General features: G+C 41.4%; 2 long non-coding RNA genes and 1 pseudogene across 2 annotated transcripts; 2 read left to right on the top strand and 1 right to left on the bottom strand.

Annotated features, from left to right (window-relative positions):
* The first annotated feature begins 343 nt into the window (after positions 1-343).
* Positions 344-16,751, top strand: LOC122887017. Its single transcript, XR_006380455.1, has 4 exons — positions 344-558; positions 10,359-13,082; positions 14,232-14,283; positions 16,517-16,751. It is a non-coding gene; the product is annotated as an uncharacterized LOC122887017 (long non-coding RNA).
* Positions 4,189-7,984, top strand: LOC122887015 (annotated as a pseudogene).
* A 77-nt stretch (positions 16,752-16,828) lies between the features above and the next one.
* LOC122887018 lies at positions 16,829-21,921 on the bottom strand. The gene is made up of 2 exons (XR_006380456.1): positions 18,450-21,921; positions 16,829-17,491 (listed from the first exon to the last, which is right to left on the bottom strand). It is a non-coding gene; the product is annotated as an uncharacterized LOC122887018 (long non-coding RNA).
* Between the last annotated feature and the right edge of the window lie 645 nt (positions 21,922-22,566).

Genomic DNA, 22,566 nt, shown 5'->3' with positions numbered 1-22,566 from the left:
TAAAAGTGTTTTAGAAAACAGAACTGGAAAGAGCAGACGATATAAAAGGCATTTTAAATAATAAAATGCATTTTAAAAGAGGAGAAAGAAAAATAAACAATTTAAAAATTAACTTAAATGGAAAAAAACAACGACATTAGCAGGAACCTACAGGAATCATACACAGGAATAAAGTATGATTATTACAACATACATATATGGACAAAATGCCTCTGTAATCATCTTATATCAGCTCAACTTGCGTGACTTTGCAGAGCGAAACTAATTTGCGCAGCCGCAAGATGATTCCCGAAACCCGGAAGCAGCGGACGAAACCCGGAAGCAGCGGTTCCTGAACTGCCCACGCGAGCTTCCAAAACTAGCGCAGAAAGGGGAATCCCCGGTCCTGACGTCACTACACGGGGAATTCACCCCTGCTACGTCACCCCCGACAACAAAATGCTTCAGGTTAACGGGACAAAAGTCGCTAATCAAAGTTTTACAAGAAGAACTCGTCGATTCAACACTGCGAACAGCCAGCAGTGGAGAGGAAGCACTGGACTTAATTACAAATCTGAGGTATTTTTAATTTACTTGAGAATTTCAGTGTTATGCTACTTTATACTTCCGCTTCACAACATCTCAGAGGTAAATGTGGTACTTTTTACTGCGCTACATTTATCTGACAGCTTTAGTTACTAGTTACTTTACAGATTAAGATTTTACAAACAAAACATATAAAATGATACTAATATGATGCTGTGCTATAGATTAAACTATCCAGAATGTGCTGCATCTCCACCAGCTAACATTAACACCATACTTACATGTTAAAGTCATAATATTCCAATAATATGATATATGTATAAAACTCTCTGACCAACAAGCACTTTTACTTTAATACTTTTATACTTTTACTTAAGTGAAATCTTGAATGTAGGACTTTTATATTTTTACAGAGCGGTATTGCTACTTTTACTTAAAGATGAGCGCTTCTTTCACCACTGCTAACAACTTAGTACTCCAATCGGATGAGCCCCTCCTTTGTTACGGCCCGGCTGTGAGACCATCCCAAATAAGGGGAAGCACATACGAGGGGTTAACTAAAAGAAAGGGATTTTATTTAATTCATTTTAACAAATGTAACAAAAATGTCGACTCTAACAAGTGAGACCGGCAGGGAAACGTACTGCCAGGCTAACCAAGCTAATACTAAAAAACAAGGTAACGCACGGTGGTGCCAGGGGAGAGGGAGGCCGGGTTGTGTACAAGCTGGAGACAGTGTCCCGCTGCGTCCATCTCCAACCAACCAGGAACCTGCAACACTGAAAGACAACCCCGAGGCGTCACAGCTTCGACATGAAGAGAGCTTTTTATGCTTTTTAAATGTTGATAAAATGCTGACTATAGAGCACCACAGACACACTTGCATATATCAGAATCAGAATCAGAAATCCTTTATTGATCCCCGAAGGGAAACTCTTTGTTACAGCAGCTCGCCTTTACGTCAGTGCACACAGGAGAAAGTACTAGTAAACAATATGATACACTATAAAAACTATAAAAACAGGTCAGAAAGTATCAGGTGGGTATAAGTATAAAATAAAATAAGTGTGAAGTACCAAGTGGGTTTACCGTTTGATGATGATAATACAGTATAATAATACAATGTAATAATATAAGTAATAAGCAGAGATGCATGTACTGTCGAGTTAAGTGTAGTTTATTGAGATTATTAAGATATTGCACAGCAGTAATGCAGGTATATAATATCAATAACCATAAATAGGAAAAACTAACATGGGAAAACTAAATATTGCACAGGAGTATTAAACAGATAATATTGCACAATATTTCAAGTATTGCAGAGATGTTAATGATCAATGTCCAGTTTAGTGACTTCGGGTCATACAGACTGACACTGAGAGGAGGAGTTAAAGAGTCTGATGGCCACAGGCATGAATGACTTCCTGTGGCGCTCTGTGGTGCATTGTGGGGATGAGTCTTCCTCTGAAGGCGCTCCTTTGCTTGACCAGCACGTCATGGACGGATCAGTTTGTTGGGTGGGGCTACCCTCAACCTGCTGCCCTCGCCTGCTACCCCAAGATGGCGTGTAGTTTGGCCAGCACCCTCAGCCTCCTCCTCTCTGACACCACCGCCAGAGAGTCCAGCTCCACCCCCACAATGTTACCGGCCTTACGGATCACTGGTGCCTTGCACATCATAGTGTTTATTATTCTACTTCAAAGGTCATCTTAAAATGACTAATGATGATGATAAATGTTGATGATGATGTTAAATATTCTACATATTGTCCCTGTAAACTTTCTGTTGGATCCCGCACACACACAGTACCGCACCTCGGCCTCGGGGCTCTGCAGGACCTTTCTGCAGAGTGTAGTGTCTGTACATTAACGACACAGTGAAGCTGCTGACTTTCAGCTTATGATGTTTTTACATTTAAGAGGTAAAAAAAACCAAACATTATTTGGTTAATTATTTGCTGAGGAACGGCAGCGTCCCTGAAGCTCGTTTGAAAGCGAAGGCTGGCGTCAGCACTGAATATCAATGAGATCAAAGCCAAAATAAATGAACACATTTAAATAAGACACGTAGGAACATTTCTTCATAATGCCAATTCCGTGTTAATGAACTTGATTCCAGCAGCGGTGAACATGAAACAGCAAAGAGAACATCCTGAAAATCATATTGTTTTAAATGTGTTCATATTGCTAACAACTTGGCTAAAAGAGGAAATCATCTGGGGGCATGAATGTGTTTAATACAGTCCATGGACATATGAAAAAGTATATTTGAGCCATTTAATAAGTGAATTTTAGTGTACTACTTCTGCTCAGTATTTTCCTAAAACAGCTGCAGTTTTTAGCAAACGTTACTGAAACAGGAGGAAGTAGTGCAGTATTTGGGGTGGATTTGTACCCGGACTAACTGTACAAGGATCTTAAAAGGTTCAGTTCATCCAAATTACAATAAAAAGGGGTTTTGAAGTAACTAGAATTTTGTTTGTGATGCACAAAAACTTAAAAAAAATGCATAAAACTCAAAAGCAACGTCTTTTTCCGGAAACGCTGTCACTGCAAAACACTAAAATCAATATAATGTGAAGCGTTGCCACTCGCACACAATACAATGTGTCAGATATACAGATGTATACTTCCCTACAGGCAAGGCAAGTCAAGACACACACACACACACACACACACACACACACACACAGCCCAACAGGATTTTCCCTGAAGTAGAGAACAGACCAATCTTAAAATAGATTGATTGCATGTCTCGTGGCCTTTAGTATTTCTACTTAATCGTTGGCGGTCGGAGGATTTGACTAATTATGTGGATGACAAACGGCAGAAGGAGTCTGTAATTGAAAAAGCAATAATTTGACTCCAGCTGTCTGCTGCTCTACAGGACCGTCCTCTGGCTCGCAGCAGCTCTGACACAGTTCACGTGGACGAGCTGTTTGTTAACATTTCTGATCAAACGGATGTTCCTGCTAATAGTTTTGTTTTTTTTTAAGCTTCCAACGCCATTAAATCTTCTCATGAACTGACAACAACATCCAAGACAAATATTGATCAGTTTGAGGGTTCGTTCAAAGCGTGTTCACTTCTTCTCCTTTTCTTTTTCAGTTCTGTTGTTTAGAGGGCATCTTTTCTGACCCTTTTACCTTCTGTATTTGGAGAAAAACATCAGATCAGGGTCCACCACACTGAAATGACAAAATGTTGCCTAATATGATGTTTGCAAAAATGATTCATGAGTGTTTTCTGATTCATCAGTTTTTCCTTTGTTCAGTGTCAGTTTGTCATCGTACGTTGCAGCTCAGTCAAGTTCCCTGGTTTGTGGATTTTGTTTCTTTTGTTTGAGACTGCTTGCCTGCTCCCTGTCTGAATTGTGTTGCCTCTGTTGGACTACCTGAAATAGGTCTAGGCCTTTTTTTGTGTTTCTTATTAAACGGTTGATCTGCACCTGCTCTGCCTACCTGTCTGCATTTGGGTCCTTTCCCTGCTACCCTGCTTGACAAACTACAACAGTCTGCCTTTTTTGAATATAATGGGACTATATGGCACTCAGCTTGTTGAGCTCAAAGCGCCAAAAAAATACATTTGAAAAACTGAACAGCAAAGTCTCTTTCCATAAATCATGACCCGGTTACTCAAAATAATCTACAGACCTTGTTGTGAGCAGTTTCATGTAGGAACTATTTTCTTTCTACCGATACTTCCTACACGTTTTTAGGGGTTTATGTGTTATTTCGGACTTATTGACCTTCCATTGTCGTTCAGATTTTCTAGAGTTTACTAGTACATTTTAACTGACTTTATACTTTTATCAAATCACATTTTTAGTACAAGTACTTCTACTTGAGTAAAATCACAATCACAGTTCGAAGATATTTCAAACTACAGACAGTTTCTACAGGGGATCCAGTGAAGGTCAAAGGTTGAAATGTATCAGGAGAAAAGTTCTTTGGTTTCACCTACATTTACTAAACACACTCTCCTCACACCACTGCTGCAGGAAAACTACATGTTTAAAATATGCACCATCTTTTGCAGAGTCGCCCTCACACAGAAGGCCAACCAGTGCCATATCGTCAGCACACTGCAGGAAGTTAAAGTGTGAGTCTTGGATTTTAAACTCATTGGTTTACACAGAATATAACAAAGGTGATAAAATGGCACCTTGTGATGCAGCTGAGGTTCGAGTCCTCATCTCTGACTCCTCAGCTTTTACACACATTCTAGGATAGCATCATTTCAAATAAAAAAGCTGAAATTATTGCCTTTATTAGTGGTCGTTTGGCTTCTGATTCTCACTGACTGCAGCTTTTACTTTAGTTGGCCCTCCTTTATTTCCACTTCAAATCAGCCATGTTTTACAAAAGTCTTCTGGTTTCTTTAAAGTAATGATGAAAGTAAAAAGTTAGAGTGTGATCTCTGTTGATTAGCTGTGAAAAGACTAAAGATATTCATCAAATGCAAACAAACAAACAAAAGTCCATCAACTCTACAGATTCATCAGTTCATATGAATCAACAAATGAACTGCAGAAGCAGCTGATCTGGTTCAGTCGTGTCCTTCTGGATTCACAGCTGCAACAAATAACTTGTTGATGATATTTGTTTAAACCCATCTGAAGCTTGAAATGCTGGTTTGGCTCCGGATGATCTTCTGAAATTCAACTGTTTTGTCAAAAATGCTTCAAATCCGATCATTAAATATGTGAGAAAATTATTATACAGCAGTTTCAGTATTTTCTGACAGTTTACTTTGATTATTGTCAGTCAGCTGGTTTTTAACCAGTTAAAGAAAGCTGAAAAGAATTTGAGGATGAGTTGGAGAAACATGGAGCCATCACCGAAGCCTGAGGAGAAGAAGGATTTCACAGCTAAAAACTGAAATGTTTTCAAACGGGGAGCAGGTTTGAACCGAGGCTTCAGTGGAAATGAGGAGACAAAGTTCAGATTCACAGCGCTGCTCCTCTTCCTGGGATGAGTCAAAGCTCGATGACCCCTCCCTCTTCTTCCTGCTCCAGAACACAGCGAGCGACACTCTGCCCACATATTTGCATGTTCCCTCCCCTTCAGATCTACAGTTTGAAGATGGGTGTAGCCAACATGTGGTGAAGGGCAGGAGCTGACAGGCCCCATTCACTGCACAAACACATGTTGTTTAGATCACAGCTCAAACTTCTTTCAGTTCTCAGAAAGTGAAACTCAGACAGCAGTTGCCACTGAGAGGTGAAATGGCGCAGAAAGGAGTTCAGCTGGACCGGGAAACCTTCTCTTGTTCGATCTGTCTGGATCTACTGAAGGATCCGGTGACTATTCCCTGTGGACACAGCTACTGCATGAACTGTATTAAAAGCTTCTGGGATGAAGAGGATGAGAAGAACATCCACAGCTGCCCTCAGTGCAGGCAGACCTTTATACCGAGGCCTGTCCTGCTGAAAAGCACCATGTTAGCAGCTTTAGTGGAGGAACTGAAGAAGACCGGACTCCAAGCTGCTCCTGCTGATCACTGCTATGCTGGACCTGAAGATGTGGCCTGTGATTTCTGCACTGGGAGAAAACTGAAAGCCCTCAAGTCCTGCCTGGTCTGTCTGGCCTCTTACTGTAAGAAACACCTCCAGCCTCATTATGAATCACCTGCCTTTCAGAAACACAAGCTGGTGGACCCCTCCAAGAAGCTCCAGAACAACATCTGCTCTCGTCATGATGAGGTGATGAAGATGTTCTGCCGTACTGATCAGCAGTGTATCTGTTATCTCTGCTCTGTGGATGAACATAAAGGCCACGACACAGTCTCGGCTGCAGCAGAAAGGACCAAGAAGCAGAGAGAGCTCGAGGTGAGTCGACAAAACATCCAGCAGAGAATCCAGGACAGACAGAAAGATGTGAAGCTGCTGATAAAGCAGTGGAGGACAGTGAGAAGATCTTCACTGAGCTGATCCGTCTCATGGAGAAAAGAAGCTCTGATGTGAAGCAGCAGGTCAGATCCCAGCAGGAAGCTGAAGTGAGTCGAGCCAAAGAGCTTCAGGAGAAGCTGGAGCAGGAGATCACTGAGCTGAAGAGGAAAGACGCTGAGCTGGAGCAGCTCTCACGCACAGAGGATCACAACCAGTTTCTACACAGCTACCCCTCACTGTCACGACTCAGGGAGTCTACAGACTCATCCAGCATCGATATCCGTCCTCTGAGCTACTTTGAGGATGTGACAGCGGCTGTGTCAGAGGTCAGAGATAAACTACAGGACATTCTGAGTGAGAAATGGACAAACATCTCACTGACGGTGACTAAAGTGGATGTTTTACTGTCACAAGCAGAGCCCAAGACCAGAGCTGGATTCTTAAAATATTCATGTGAAATCACACTGGATCCAAACACAGCAAACACATATCTGTTATTATCTGAAGGGAACAGAAAAGCAACAGCAATGAGTGAACAACAGTCTTATTCTAGTCACCCAGACAGATTCACTGTATGTTTGCAGGTCCTGAGTAGACAGAGTCTGACTGGACGTTGTTACTGGGAGGTGGAGTGGAGAGGGAGAGTTTCTGTAGCAGTCACATACAAGAATATCAGCGGAGCAGGGAGCTGGACTGAATGTGTATTTGGTTTCAATGACAAATCTTGGGCGTTATATTGTAACAACAGTTATAACTTTTGGTACAACAATGTCCAAACTCCCGTCTCAGGTCCTCGGTCCTCCAGAGTAGGAGTGTACCTGGATCACAGTGCAGGTATTCTGTCCTTCTACAGCATCTCTGAAACCATGACTCTCCTCCACAGAGTCCAGACCACATTCACTCAGCCTCTCTATGCTGGACTTCGGCTTTTCTCTTCTGGAGCCACTGCTGAGTTCTGTAAACTGAAATAGTCAGAAGTCATTTAAGGGACAGTGGGTTAAATTCTGTGTTTTAACTCTTAAACTTATTTTGTCTTCATGTTTGCTGCTGAGCGCTGATTGTTGTGGCATTTCTTCACTGCACAGAAATCAGCTGTCAATCAAACATTATGGGTGGTCCTGTGACACCTTCTCATCAGCGGTTCTGTAAATGTTTGAGTTTCTTTAGGTGGCGCTCCTTCCTGTCTGTTTAGCCATGGAGGCTGTCACTGCTCAGGATGACTTTGGTTGAGCTGAACTGACATTTCTCTGCATGAAGATGGAAACTTCTCTGTGCTCTAAATGTTGGCTGAATATTTGTATTGCTGTGTTTGTCTGTTGTTGTTTCTCTTCCACTGCATGGGTCTAAAGAGAGAAAGCACCAGACCTTCCTTTATCGGAGATATTTTGTTTTCATCCATTTGTAAAGAAATCTATAATTACATTTACATTTGTTTGTTTGGCAGACCAGATGTTGTTGTTGTCCAAAGTGACATACAAATGAGGTACTATGAGGTATTATAAACCTGTAACTGATGGGATGTGTGAACGAACTGAAGGTTTACATGATGAATAAACAAACGTGAACAAAGTGTTTTCTTCTTGTCTTCATTCCAGGGTCTCATTCAAAGCTGATGGAGAAAATGTGACACTAATATGAGTCGAACTGAGGCAGTTTCCCTCCTGAAACACCACAAAGTGCAGTGTTCATGTTTAATTAATAAATAATAATAATAATAATACATTTTGTATCAGAGGATTCTATAAAGAGGATTTATTACACAGACTTAAAAAAGTGGAAAAATAGTCCGAATTCATTTGGTGGAGTTCGGGTGTGAAGAAGTTTAGTCGCGTCCTGACACACACGAGACAACAGATGGACTTGAGGTCATTTCAGTGATTTTCATGGAGATGAAACTTCAGAATGAGGCTGTCGTGTTGGTTCAGTGTTCAGCTCTGTCGCCTCACAGCCGGACGATCCTGGGTTGGAAAGTCTGAATCCAGACTAGATTCAAACTTGTTGTGACTCATATGTCTTGTGAAGCACTTTGGGCTGCATCTTTGCATGAAATGTGCTACACAAATAAAGTTATTATTATTTAATGTAATGAATATGAGCTTGAACATCACTAAGTGTAACTCACTGTATGAATGTACTGGGACAGGAATGGGAATGCTTCAGAACTTGCCTGAGATTAAAACGCTTCCTGTCAGGGTTTTATTATATCTGATGTTTCTGGATTCATATTCCTGCTGCATTAATGTGTGTGTTGCATTTTACTGCTGCAGATGTTTCAGGTTGAGCTCATTTTAACTGCTTTATATCCTGTTGGGTAGTTTAACCTGCAGCAATGCATCATGGTCTATAAGATCATCATGTGTCTGCAGCGTCGCCGTCCTGTGAGAACCACGTATCTCTAAAAAGTCTCCCTGAGCTCAGAGAAACAGCCTGTTTTCAGCTCTGTGACGATGCGTTTCCCAGCTGATCCGAGGGGGGGTTAAAGAGTTTATTCAGCTTCAGGAGGAGGAGAGTTTTCTCAGTACATAAAGGAAACTCTTCATCCTTCAGCTCATCATAAACATTCACATTCAAAATGACCAAATTTGGAGATACATACTAAAGCAGTCAGACAAATGTAGCGGAGTAAAAAGTACAATATTTGCCTCTGAGATGTAGCCGAGTAAGGCAAGGCAAGTGTATTTGTATAGCACATTTCAACAACAAGGCAATTCAAACATATTTAGTCACATTCCACCACTATAGATCTTCTTTAACCAAACAGAATTCATGAAGACGCAAACAGGATGGAGACATTTCAGTAATCAGTCAATGCAAAACATCTGTGCATTCCAGACACAAGATGAAGATGAGAACTATGGAAAGAAACAGGGAATGTTTTTAGACTAAAAGTCTACAGCCATGCTAGCAACTCTATTAGACACAGTGGTGCTTTAAGCTAAATGCTAACATCAGCAAGTCATTAGTTTTGCAGGTATTTGGTCATAAACCAAAGTATCGGACAAACTCAAATGCTGACCTGATGATGGTGCTAGATGAAAAGTCAGAGGATTACCAAAGTTATTACAATTCATCCTCTAATTGAAATATTATCGAAATCACAATATGGCCAAGTGAAATATCCAAATAGCAGAAGTTGCAATTTTTTGATAAAGGTACAATGTGTGACAAAACAGCATTATACTGAAGTAGTGCTGCAGAGATTGCCCGGCCTGCAAATCTCTTTCTGTTTGTTTGGTACAGACCCCAGCAAATGTCACATCATCATGAATTTAATAGTTTTTTCAGTGAAAATGAAAATAAAGGGGAACATGAATGTCTGAACCAAATTTTATGGCAATCCATCAAATAGACATCCTGCTCGTAGTCTATCCCTTCGAGTCAGAATCAGAACCAGAAAGACTTTATTGATCCCCGAGGGGAAACTCTTTGTTACAGCAGCTCGCCTTTACGTCAGTGCACACAGGAGAAAGTACCAGCAAAAATATATAATATAATACACTATAAAAACTATAAAAAACAGGTCAGAAAATAAATGAAGTACCAGGTGGGTGTAAGTATAAGATAAAACAAGTGTGAAGTACCAAGTGGGTTTACCGGTTGATGATGATAATACGGTATAAATGCAATGTAATAATATAAGTAATAAGTAGTATTGCAGCAGCAGGTATGAATAATAAATAGGAAAAAAAAATTAAAAAAAACCAACAACTAAATATTGCACATGAGTATTACACGGATATTGCAGTTATTCAAGTATTGCAGAGATGTAATGATCAATGTCCAGTTTAGTGACCTAGGGTCATACAGACTGACACAACACATGGAGTCATCCATGTGTTGTGTTAGTTTATATATAGTTGTTAGCATTGTAGCTAAACTGTTATTTTTTGTAACGATTACAACGCAGAATGCGCTATTACAATGCTCACTTTTCCTACCTGCAGTTGCCAGTCCAGGGATTCAGACCTGCAACCTCCTGGTCACAGTCCTGCCTCTCTGCCTGGCTGCCTCTCTGATTTAGGCAGAGGTGGATTGATAGCGCTCGGCAGAACACTTCAGAGCGCTCTGCGTGTCAATATGTGGGTGTAAAGTGATTGGTGATGGACGAGGCTCCGATCAATATTCCACGAATGGAACCAAATTCATCATCCATGTAATTTTACTGGCTGAGAGGAACACGCCGTCCCCAAGTATAGACCATCCGTCCTGCAGGCAGCTGACAGGACACGTGCTGCTGCAGACACCGACCCGTGACACCTCGGTCACAGGTTCGACTCCCACAGTGGCAACATCCTGCTGAAGTGTCCTGAGGCAAAGCATCAAACCTCCACCTGCTCACAATTAATATGTCAAATATACTGTCTGCCAAAAATGTATCAAGGGCTCTCTGAGTAGACATTTTTTATGGTCACAAGGTAATTTTTAAGGTTTTATCAATATTCCAGTGAGAGATGCGTCTCTCGAGGCTTCAAGATCAACCCAACAATGATCTGTTATTTAACTAATCCAAGAGCGTTTAAAACACACAGACTGTCCGGCCCAGAAAAACAAAGAGCTGCTAACTGGGCCTGTTACGTCTGCTTCCTGTTACGTATCCTCCCCCGTCCTCCCCGAGAACAACACACATTTATACACATACAGCGTACTGTGGGCTGAACACTGTGGAGCTCCACAATGTCACTTTTTTTTTTTTTTTAAGAGGCCGGTGTGTTAACTCTGAAGCTTTCGAGCTTGACGGTTCATTCTTGACCTTGAAAACAGCAGGTGACAAAACAATCTCCACTCAAGATCCACTTAGTCACGTGTTCTGGAGCTTTTGACCGCATGAAACGGACGTTATCGGCAGGAAAAGTTTGCTCAGTCGTCATGGAAACATAGTCGTCATTGTTCTGAGCACTTTTAGGGACTTCTTGTCTGTGACAACTGAGCAAACTTCACATGTTGATGAAGACTGTTGGTTTCACACGGGAAACAAACCCCAGTGTCCCATGTGAAAGTCCTGAGTGTGACCTCCTCCCATCTCTATACACTACGTTCGCCCTTATTAGTTTGAAAGTCGTGCTGAGTGTCACAAAAAAAATGGAGAATAAGTGTCCATGTACACAAATCTATAGATGACATTTTGTGACGGTTTCACGAACTGCTGCGATGCTGGGTTGGAATACAGCATATCTGCAAACAACTGCAGGAATGAAGCCCAAAGGTTTTGTAGCAGCTGTAGCAGTGGAGTGAGAACTACGATGCCTGGCTTCAGGAGGGTTTTTACTGAGGTAAAAGAGAAGGCAATGATTAAAAAAAGCTGCCAAAGTAAATGAACCAGAATCTAAGTCTTATTCAGATTATTTTAACGGCAGAATCTGGAGTACAAGGTCACCAAAGTTGCAGAAAAACAATCTCTCTTCTGCATTTGTTCTTGCACACACTGCTGTTCCAAAGTCAACAGCGTCGCATTTTGTCAATTCTGATTATGAAAACAAATGACCCTCTGCTCGCAGGAGGCTGCATACGAGCTCATCTGTGACTTCCAATCGAGGCGTCTTGGGTTTTTGGGCAATTTACACCAGCAGCTTCCCACACGGACTGTAAATCATGTCTGACGTCATGAAGGAGCAGGCCAGCTTCCACCAGAGCTGCGTTACACAGAAATACACTGGAAGTGAGAATGTGCATTTGTTTAAGCTAATTTAGTTTCAGTGTCTCCTTTTATTTTGGCCAGGAATTAGTCTAGCTGAGCTCAGGTCTAAGATTTATAGAGCTCCAGGTTAAAGAATAGAGAGTGAGGCGTTTACACGTAAAGTATTTAAATAAAAAAATAAAACACAGTCTGTTTGTGGTTGCAAGTATGTAGGAATGTGTTTCTATAAATGATGAGCAGTGTGAAGCTGCCTCTAGGACCAAAATACAAATTCAGACACTTTGTACGCCCAAAAATCCACCCAGACCTCCTACAGACATTAGCTGTAGCCAGCTAGCTAAGTACCGAGTGTGTGTGTGTGAAGTGCATTTCTGTTCAGCTCACCCTTTGACTATCTCAGAACTCACTCACCAGAAGCTATATTTTGTTTCTGTTCATGTCTGTTTATGAAGTAGCTTCATTGAACTTTGGGATAAACATGCGTGTTTTTTTGCTCAAGATAAAACATTTTCATCTTGTCTTAACTTGTATGTAATTTTTTTTTTATGTTCTGAACACACCATAAGAGGTTTAGTGTCAGTCTAATGTCGCGCTACTTGCAGAATCAGTGGCATCTTTTAAATCACTTCTCAAAACGTATCTTTTTATTAATGCTAGTTAGGGCAAAAATCATAATCCCGATTATTTTGGTCAATATTGAGATCACGATTATTTAACACGATTACTCATTGACTTAGGAGACATCATGCATTTATTGAACTTTAAAAAAAAAACTTTTTAGGACTGACCTGCTTAGAAGCTTCTACCGTTGCCATGGTAATCTGTAGTAATCGAATTTTATCAACTTTAAACGGCATCTTAGAGCACAAGAGGATGAAAGCAACGCGGTGTTTCCCCTGGGTTGACTACCTGGGGGGGCGGAGCAGAGGAGAGACAGGTGAACTAGGCTACTGTTGAGGCAACTCGTTACGTGACATAAACGCTGAAATTAACCGTGGAGTTCTGTCGGGAGATGCAGTCACTTAAATCAACGGTGAGTAAGAAAAGTATAAATAAGTATAAATAATATGTCATTTGTTAAGCCGTGAGTAGAGGAAAAGTCCGCTAGGCTAATTTTTGCAGTGTAAAATGCCATATGGCTTAAGCTAATAATGGCGACTAGCACGTTATAGCAGTTATAACCCCCGTCATCTTTGCTCGCACTAAACATGGCCACAGCCTGGCTGAGAGTGAGTCTGGGCGAAACACAAGACGAGACGAGAGCATCATTGCGAAACGGAACAATAATCGTTTTATCTCCATTATCTTGTTTTTGTAATCCTTGGAAGCCAAAATTCGATTAATCGCACAGCCCTAATGCTAGCACACATCTGTTTTACTATTGTTGAACATTATTATTATTATTACACTATATTGTTATTTCATTACATTTTATTTATTTTTGTATTAATTTAATTTAATATTATTATTGCTTCCATCTTTGACAGTTTTAATTAAGTGATTCACAGGTTCCCCATTCTTGACAAGGACGGCACAAACTGCATAAGATAAAAATGTCTGACTTTGAGCGAAAGAATTCACGCTTATCCCGAAATGAATGAAATGACTTCATACATGGACAAAAAGGAAAATGGAGATGGAAATGGAAATGTGAACATTCAACACAAATCGAGTTTATACGGTAAATGCCTTAAATTATAATGCTCATAACTTCTAATCTGATCATGTCACTTTTGCAAAAACTACTGTAGAACAACAAATATGTCTGGCTGTTAAACTGAATTTTATTTTCTAAATAAATGACAGTAACTCCACCAGGTTTACTGGCGGCAGTAAACATTTTGAATTGTCTTGATCACGTCGTCTCATTCAGTTAGACCGAAAAAATCTCCTTAAGCAACAAACACTTAACTACATCTCCATGGAGAATCCCAGCGTGTGACTGTGGTTGGATAAAAGGTGAATCATCATTGTGTCAGTTAACCTTCATGAGATGAACACGTGAGGCCGTTCTGTGATTGTGACATTTTAATAAACTGTCATATACTTTAAAAAAAAAAAAACACCTCTGAAAACTGTTCGTTATGTAACATTTAAGACTTTTGACGACCTTTGAGGCTGGAATAAAATTCAGAATCAGGGGTTTTTGCCATCTGAACATCTGTGCTGTTTTGGATTCCAGGTGTTTGAGTGTTACCTGTTTACTCGGACAGACGGACGGACGGCGTAACCCAGTGAGTGATTTGGTTTCCTGTGGAGTTGAAGGGTCTTTGTCAGAGTTCCAGCCGGTTGAATATTCATGATGTGGCCGACTCTTCAGCGGCACAGCCCACGTGTTTTATTCATCCGCTTCATCCAACTTTCATAATACAAGGTTGAAAGACACAAAGGGAAGTGACTGCAGTGGCAGAGGAAGCGCACAGACAGTAATGAAGAAAAACGGAGGAAAACAAGAATCACAATTTGCATTTATCCAGGAAGGTTTGCGTAGCACAGGTTTTTCTTCAGCCTCCCTCTGCGTCACCTGCAGTTATTCATTATCACAGCTGGGAGCTTCCCAGTTCAACCAGCTGTCCGACGGTGATGGATACCGGGAGGATCACTGGAGCAAATGCCATCTAAAATGTTCATCACAAAAATATTCTATAAAATGACAATATTAGTTATTTAATAGATTACTACGGTTAACATTTACGATTAAACAACACCCTATGTTAACACCATAGGTTTTCTTTCTCAGTAATAAAATAATAATTAAAAAAAACTAATTAGATGGTTTTTGATTGAAAAACTGTTTTAACTTTGGTTAGATTTTAAGTGCCTTCACATTAGAGCCAAAATATAAAAGATATTAAAGGAATTTTACTATCAAAGGATATATTATAGGAATAATTTAGGATACAATTAGCTGGACTGTAATTTAGTTTTTAGTTGAGCAACTTCATAGATTTTCCTAGTCTTTGATTTCTGACTAAGCCCCGGCTGCTCTCAGACCTCAAGGAAAAGAGATTCAGTTTCAACAAAACGGCAAGACGAGCAGAAAAAAAGACTCCCTGACATCAGCACTTAATTTTAGTGAAAGCGTGGCGTGGTTCTTGTTACATGATGGCTCCTCAGCCCTCATAGCTCAGCACTTTCCCAGAGATGAATCCTAATAAACATGACACTGAACGTGAGACCTGCAAGCTAGCGATCAGCTGATCGCTCCAGCCTGTCAAAGACACAATCACTGCAGAGAAAAAGTCAAATCTTTAGCCTCTTTTAGCTCCTAGTTTTGGTTTTGCAGCACATTTCCTGTCTCGTTCAGTCTCAGTGTTCAGCAGCAGGCAGCTGTTTTCATCACTGAACGCTACCTGCTCAGCAGCAGACAGCAGACAGACGCAGTCGGAGTCCAGCTGCTGGACATAGCGGAGCATCTAGCAGCTAAAGAGCCAGATGTTTCCCTCAGCAGCTGGTGGAGACCAAACCCAGAGCTAACAGAGTGAATATCGGACTTCGTGTTGCTCTGTGGCTGCTGGATGTGTAAATAAAGCAACTGTTTGATAAAACAACAAATTTATAAAAAAGGTGTGAATCATCGACTGTATGTAAAGATGGACAACATGACAGCTCCACAAAAGTGAAGCCAACACATCACGATCGCCCCCTGGTGGCGGGCTGCAGTACAGCTCATAAGCCCCGCCCCCTCCATGTTAGCGGATGGGACATGAGCCAAACTAAAAACTCAAAGTTTACGTCAAAGAAACTTTTCCCAAAGATGGTTTCTGTCATTTTACGTCGTTCTTTTCACGCTGATGTTTGTTCAAGTGTTTCTGATAAATTAGTTGTTAGATGTTATAAAAAGGGGGTTACACATCATGATTGACAGCTGAGGCCGGCTCGCGATTGGGTCGACCGGGTGTGTGGGCGGGACCTCGATACCGCGGCTCCAACCCCGATCGCTGCTGCGCAGACTCTGGCTCCAAATGACGTCACCAGCGCAAGATGGCAGCTCCCGTATCCGGGATATTTTGGCTTCATTTAGTACAGCGGGAGGACGTGGAGACGCGTCGTCCATCTTTATATACAGTCTAGGATCATGTTGCTCTGTGTCTGCTGGAGGTAGAAAAAGTCAACTGTTGGCAAATGTTAGCCATCTTTAGAGAATAAGTCAACTGTGTTAGCTTGTTCAAATGTTTTTTGCCCCCTAGTGGACAGAAATCAACTCATGCAGCTTTAAAGGGGCAGACTACCCAAATATTAAGTTTGAATGACTGAGACATAACACGTAATTTGTTCGATAGTATTCAAACATGACTCTTGCAGCTTTTTCATAAAATGTTGTTGTAGAGTTGACCCTCCTTTTATTTGTTGCCGTGGTAACACTACTGTAAGGAAGTCACATTTTAAGACAGCAAACAGCTTCACCTTCATGCCTTGGTTATGGTGTCATATTTTAATTTATGTCTCTGATGGTTTGGTGTTCAGCAGGGCTCACTACTTTCCTCCAAACTGTGTTCACAAAGAGAACAACAGTTGTCTAGTCTGCTGAGGGCAACAGAGCATCGACAGATCAGAGTGACAGTGCATTTTAAGAACGCCGCCCACCGGAGTATTTCATTTTTCTCTCCTGTTTGGACGGTAGGTTGAACTCCAAATCAAAAGCTACTGCCCTACTAGTGGAAATGTGAACATACAACACAAATCGAGTTTATACGGTAAATGCCTTAAATTATAATGCTCATAACTTCTAATCTGATCATGTCACTTTTGCAAAAAACTACTGTAGAACAACAAATATGTCTGGCTGTTAAACTGAATTTTATTTTCTAAATAAATGACAGTAACTCCACCAGGTTTACTGGCGGCAGTAAACATTTTGAATTGTCTTGATCACGTCGTCTCATTCACTTAGACCGAAAAAATCTCCTTAAGCAACAAACACTTAACTACATCTCCATGGAGAATCCCAGCGTGTGACTGTGGTTGGATAAAAGGTGAATCATCATTGTGTCAGTTAACCTTCATGAGATGAACACGTGAGGCCGTTCTGTGATTGCGCCTCTGGAGATGCTCGCTGACTTAAAGCCGCCATGAATCAAGCCGCTCGTGTCTCCAGCCACATGACGAATGACTCCAGCTGTCGGCTCCTGGAGGATCGAGCTGCTGCTGAACGGACACTCACAGTTCATCAGATATAACGGTTCTGCATAAATAAAATAAAATAAACACAGCAATCTCACAGATTGGCATAAATCACCATGTGTCCTCTCTGAGTGGAGGCAGGTACCCAATGTACTGCAACGTCTGGTGGAGGGTTTCATCCAGAGGGGCCTGTTCTGCCACTAGAGACAAACCCCGAGGCCTGCCAGAGTTATTATGATGAAACCAGGAAATATACAGCACCGATATGACAGTCACGGTGTTGCTGTAGTCATCCAGAGCTGCTGCCCAGAAATCTATCTGCAATCAGAAATCATTGATACCAAATGAATTTGCAAAATCTGCACTTAATAGTGATGTTTTCATCCACATGTAGTGCAAATGCAGGCACTTGTGGGGCAGCTGCAGCATTGATTATTGATTTTCAGTCCCTCTCTCACACAGACTGAAACGTGAAAAGGACTCATGTGAAAAGGTCGCTCAGCAAGCAGCTTTTATGATGCATCCAATGCATTTATTTTTAATTTGATTGTTTTAATTTAAAAACGGATATTTGTGAGTGGAGGGTTGCTGGTTTTGATGAGCAGGGTCTGAAACACCTGCACTTTGGGATCAAATGTGTGTGTGTGTGTGTAAATGCAGTGGTGGAAAGTAACTAAGTACAGTTACTCCAGTAGTGTACTTAAGTACAATTACTTTACTTGTACTTTACTTGAGTATTTCCATTTTCTGCTTCTACTCAACTACATTTCGGAGGCAAAATTGTACTTTTTCAAGATCTGCTGCAGTTGTGATGTTAGCTGTAGCAGCAAGAGAGTTGTGAGTATCGCTGTCTGGAGCTGCTGTGCTGCTCTGGGAAACCGTCTCGTCCTCTCTGGCTGTTAGCTTCACAGCAGCAACTGTAGCGACAGTTTGCTAGCCCGCAACCTAGCTAAGCTAACCCACAACCCAGCTAACGTTAGTTACGTTACTTGCTGTGTTGCTGTTCGCTCTGTATCATTGTATTTGTCATGGCATTGGATTTCTCCAGAATCGCGTTCCCCACCTTTAAAATCAGCTCCACGTTTACCAGCTGCAACATTAAAGTGATGAACACATACATTTATTAATAATTATAATACAGTAATAAAATATATATTCTGGAATGGGTCATTCTGTATAATGAGTACTTTTGCCTTTGATACCTTAAATGTATTTTGATGCTAATACTTTTGTACTTTTACTTAAGACTCTTACCTGGCCTCAGGTAAGTGCTCACCTTTACAGACATATGTGCACGCGCACCTGCTCCCCGTGAGCTCCGCCCCCTCAGCACCAGACCAACACACACATAAGCAGCAAACACCCATGTTCTGTCTCCTACACTGGCTCTTTCTTTCCCTGGTGCTGCAGAGCGAGCCGCCCATCACAGCTCTGCATCTGTCCTTGGCTGCAGCATGGGACGCCTGGCCCAGCAGAGATACAGAGAGAGATTGGGGGGGTTACTCTGAGGAGAACGGTTAAATAATTCATACCAGAGAGGAAAAGAGGGCGAGAGGAATATGGAGAGTCCAGAGAAAAAAAAGGAAAGACCACTCAGGAAACAAGATGTCTTTGTATTTCCTTCCCATGAATCCTTGAAGTGTCCCTTGGATTGTGTATACTGCGGATTGAGAATGAAACGTTCAGTCTGAATATTCATCCCCAGCAGGGATTCAATCTTAACATCATTTCTGTGCTGTGCGTGCAGCGTCCTCGGAGGATGTAACCCTGCAGAGTGTGGCGTTAATTAAGCCGAGCTGCAGTTACCTCAGATTTAAAGCCGGCAGGGCTCGCAGGTTTTACTGTTCGTCATTTGCCTGAACGGCACAACACATGCTGACATTGATACCAGGCCACAGAGGCTAGAAAACCTCCCATCAGCCCCTGGAGCAGAGCCACATGTACAGGAATCACAGAGCAGCCGTCCTATTCATCACACAGACAGTTCTGCTAATGCCACTGTCAAGGCCGCTTCAGAGGTCAGAGGTCACATAAACAAAGCCTGAGTGAATCCTTCTAATATGTTTAAATACTGGACCAAACAAACCATCATGTAGATTTATGCAGTGACATGGTTAAAGGTTTTTAAATTTTTACAGCCTCCACTGCATAATGTATAGAAATACATCAACTCATCCTTTATCCTTAACTCAGTGTTGTTAGATAGATCTGCTGGTTTCTAGTCAAGTAAACTTAAACAGTCTAGTTATCACATTTAGAACCATTTCAGAACATCAAGAGTTCAAGTCAAATGAATGATCAATGAATTTAATGTTCTGCTGATCGTTCACTCAACACGGTAAATTAAGTTTTTTTTTTTAGAAACTATAAAATGTTTTTGAAATAATTCCCAGAAATGCACTGTAGGCTATTTTTTCCTTAAAATTCTTAAATTTACATGGAGGCAGTTGAAGCAGTGACTTCAACATTATAACAACTAATAAACGAAAATGTTGTGCTAATTCAGTGTACTAAAAATGTTAGGGCAGCCTTGTCACTCATATTTTTATGCTGAAACAACCTAGTGTTGTTTTACAGTGTGGGTTTAGTTTTGGCCATCACTCCTATTGGTTATGATTACATAACGAGGATAAGAGTCTACAGCCATAGCAGCTCTGTGAGGTTGTACTTAGTCGGGCTTTGAGCTCAGTGCTAACGTCACCATGCTAACATGCTCACCAAAGACTAAATTAGCGCTAAACATAGTCCCATCAGCCTCAGCTGAGACATTCGTTTTGCAGGTAAATCAAAGTATTGCACAAAATTAAAATTTTGACCTGATGATGGAGCTAGATAAGGGATCGCCAAAGTTATTACAATTCATCACGACTCATCGTGGGGAAAATGAATGTCAGTGCAATATTTCATTGCAATCCATCTAATAGTTTAGATAGTTCAGTCTGAACCAAAATGTTGGGTGACCGACCGAACAAAAATAAAAATAAATAAAAATACTGAACCACTTCCATTGCCGGGCCACCAAGAAGCAACGAGAGCGGTCAGAGAGCTTTAAAGAAATCCACAGTTCAGTCATATTGTCTAAATCAAATGATCCATCAGCTGTAAACCAAACCAAAACAAAAAAACTAAAACGTCTGCTGTAATTGTCCACAGCATTATAAGAGCATGTGTGAACACTTATAGTAAACGAGAAGGTGGCTCTATCAAATTTATTGGTATTTACAACAAACAAATCAGGTAAGTTTGGTGAAACAGTGGATTTATTTACAACCTGTCTGATCATGTGACCGCTGGCGTGCTGGCTTTGTGCTGTGTTGTCTATCGGAAGTGCAGCGCTCCGAAATCTGATCTCAGAGATGAAGTTGGTGAGAAAATGTTAGAAAATAACTGACAGGAATGATTGGCCAGAAATAACCACCCAGCTTCCTTTAAAGCATCAACTTGGGCAACTTCACAGATCACTAACACTGTTAGAAATCCTGTAAAGTGACGGCAGTAAACTGCAGACGGCGAGCTGGTGTTTACCATCCTGTCCGTGATGCTTTAAACCAAAACAAACCGACAAGACGAGAGAAGAGGAGATGAGAGCCTCACTGCTGCTTCCCACCATGTTTTCCTCTTGCTGTTTGAAAAAGTGTTTTAAAATGATCACATAGATGAGTGTAACATTACATTTGTTAATATTATTACTATTATAATTATTATTTGTAGTTTGCGATGGGATAACAGAGAACATCCCTACTTTTCTGAGCTATTTGTCTGCAAAACAAAAGGACTAAGTGGACTTAACGGTAAAGCTGCAAAAAGGAAGCGAAAGCTTTTATGTTTTCTATGCAGAGAATGAAGATATCTAACCTGGTCCTGAGACATGTGTAACCACAGCAAAATAACATCCTTTCTATGTTTTACAGGCAAAAGAGAGATAACTTGAGCTTCCTTTTTCAAACAAGGGAACAATGAAAAGAAACTACTGAATAAAAATAACTCCACCAGAGAAACCAAAGGCTCCATCAACAGTGTCGGGTGGGCCTGAGTAACAGAGGAACAGGAAAGTTGGGAGTCAGGTCTGTCTGACCCAGGTCGACACAATGAGTCGGTGTTGCGTCTTCAAAACTAGCGGGACCATCTGCTGTCATGGCAACAGACAAAAATCAATGAGGCAGCGATGGAGCCTGGACAGATAAGAAACAGATAATTGAGAGGAGAGGCGGCAGGTGGTTCAGGGTTTTCTGTGTCTCTGTGTTTAAACAAACACATTAAACAAAAATCTGACTTTGGATTCTTTGCAGTCTGGATCTGATCTCTGATTAAACAGGAAGGAGGCTTTTCCCCTGTTTACGGAGCTAGAAGTGGACGACTGTGACGGGTGTGAGGAAGGGTCCCCGTGATGGCAAAACGCCAGAAAAGTAAAGGCTTTCCCCGATTTTTAAGTTAGAGGTCTCATTATAAGCAGTTACAGTTTGGTTAGTCGATGCTAACCATGAGACCAGGTGCAACTCAAAATGGAGCTCATAAATTGAAACGCAAAGTCTTACACTGAGCTAATTAGTTACTCAGTTTCTGGCAGGTTGAGTCTGAATTGTGTTCGTGAAGACCTTTAAAATTCATTACCTCTGTCTGAGCCTAAAGATGTCTGTCCATGTCCTGTCAATAAAGACAGTTTCAGTCTCAGGCTGAGAAAGAGACAGGCTGAGCCTTAAACAGACAGACAGGTTCAGACTCAGACAGAGAGACAGATTCAGGTTCAGACAGAGAGACAGGTTCAGGCTCAGGCTCAGTCAGACACAGGTTTATGTTCAGGTTCAGACAGAGAGACAGGTTCAGGCTCAGACAGAGAGACAGGTTCAGGTTCAGACAGAGAGACAGGTTCAGGCTCAGGCTCAGTCAGACACAGGTTTATGTTCAGGTTCAGACAGAGAGACAGGTTCAGGCTCAGTCAGACACAGGTTTAAGTTCAGGTTCAGACAGAGAGACAGGTTCAGGCTCAGACAGAGAGACAGGTTCAGGTTCAGACAGAGAGACAGGTTCAGGCTCAGGCTCAGTCAGACACAGGTTTAAGTTCAGGTTCAGACAGAGAGACAGGTTCAGGCTCAGTCAGACACAGGTTTAAGTTCAGGTTCAGACAGAGAGACAGGTTCAGGTTCAGACAGAGAGACAGGTTCAGGCTCATGATATGAGACAGGCTCAGACCCAGGCTAAGACAAAGACAATTTCAGGCTCTAGCTGAGACAGAGATAAAGGTTAAGGCTCAGTCAGAGAGACAGATTCAGGCTCAGATGGAGAGACATGCTAAGACAGAGGAATCGGGATATTGAACTTGAAGGAAAGTAGACTGCAGGAAGGTGGGGAACCGCACATCTGCAGTATTCAGCCTCGTTACCGTTGGAATCCAA

Source organism: Siniperca chuatsi, linkage group LG13 (assembly GCF_020085105.1).
Source record: "Siniperca chuatsi isolate FFG_IHB_CAS linkage group LG13, ASM2008510v1, whole genome shotgun sequence".
NCBI lineage: Eukaryota > Metazoa > Chordata > Actinopteri > Centrarchiformes > Sinipercidae > Siniperca > Siniperca chuatsi.
This window is presented reverse-complemented; position numbering and strand designations above follow the sequence as displayed.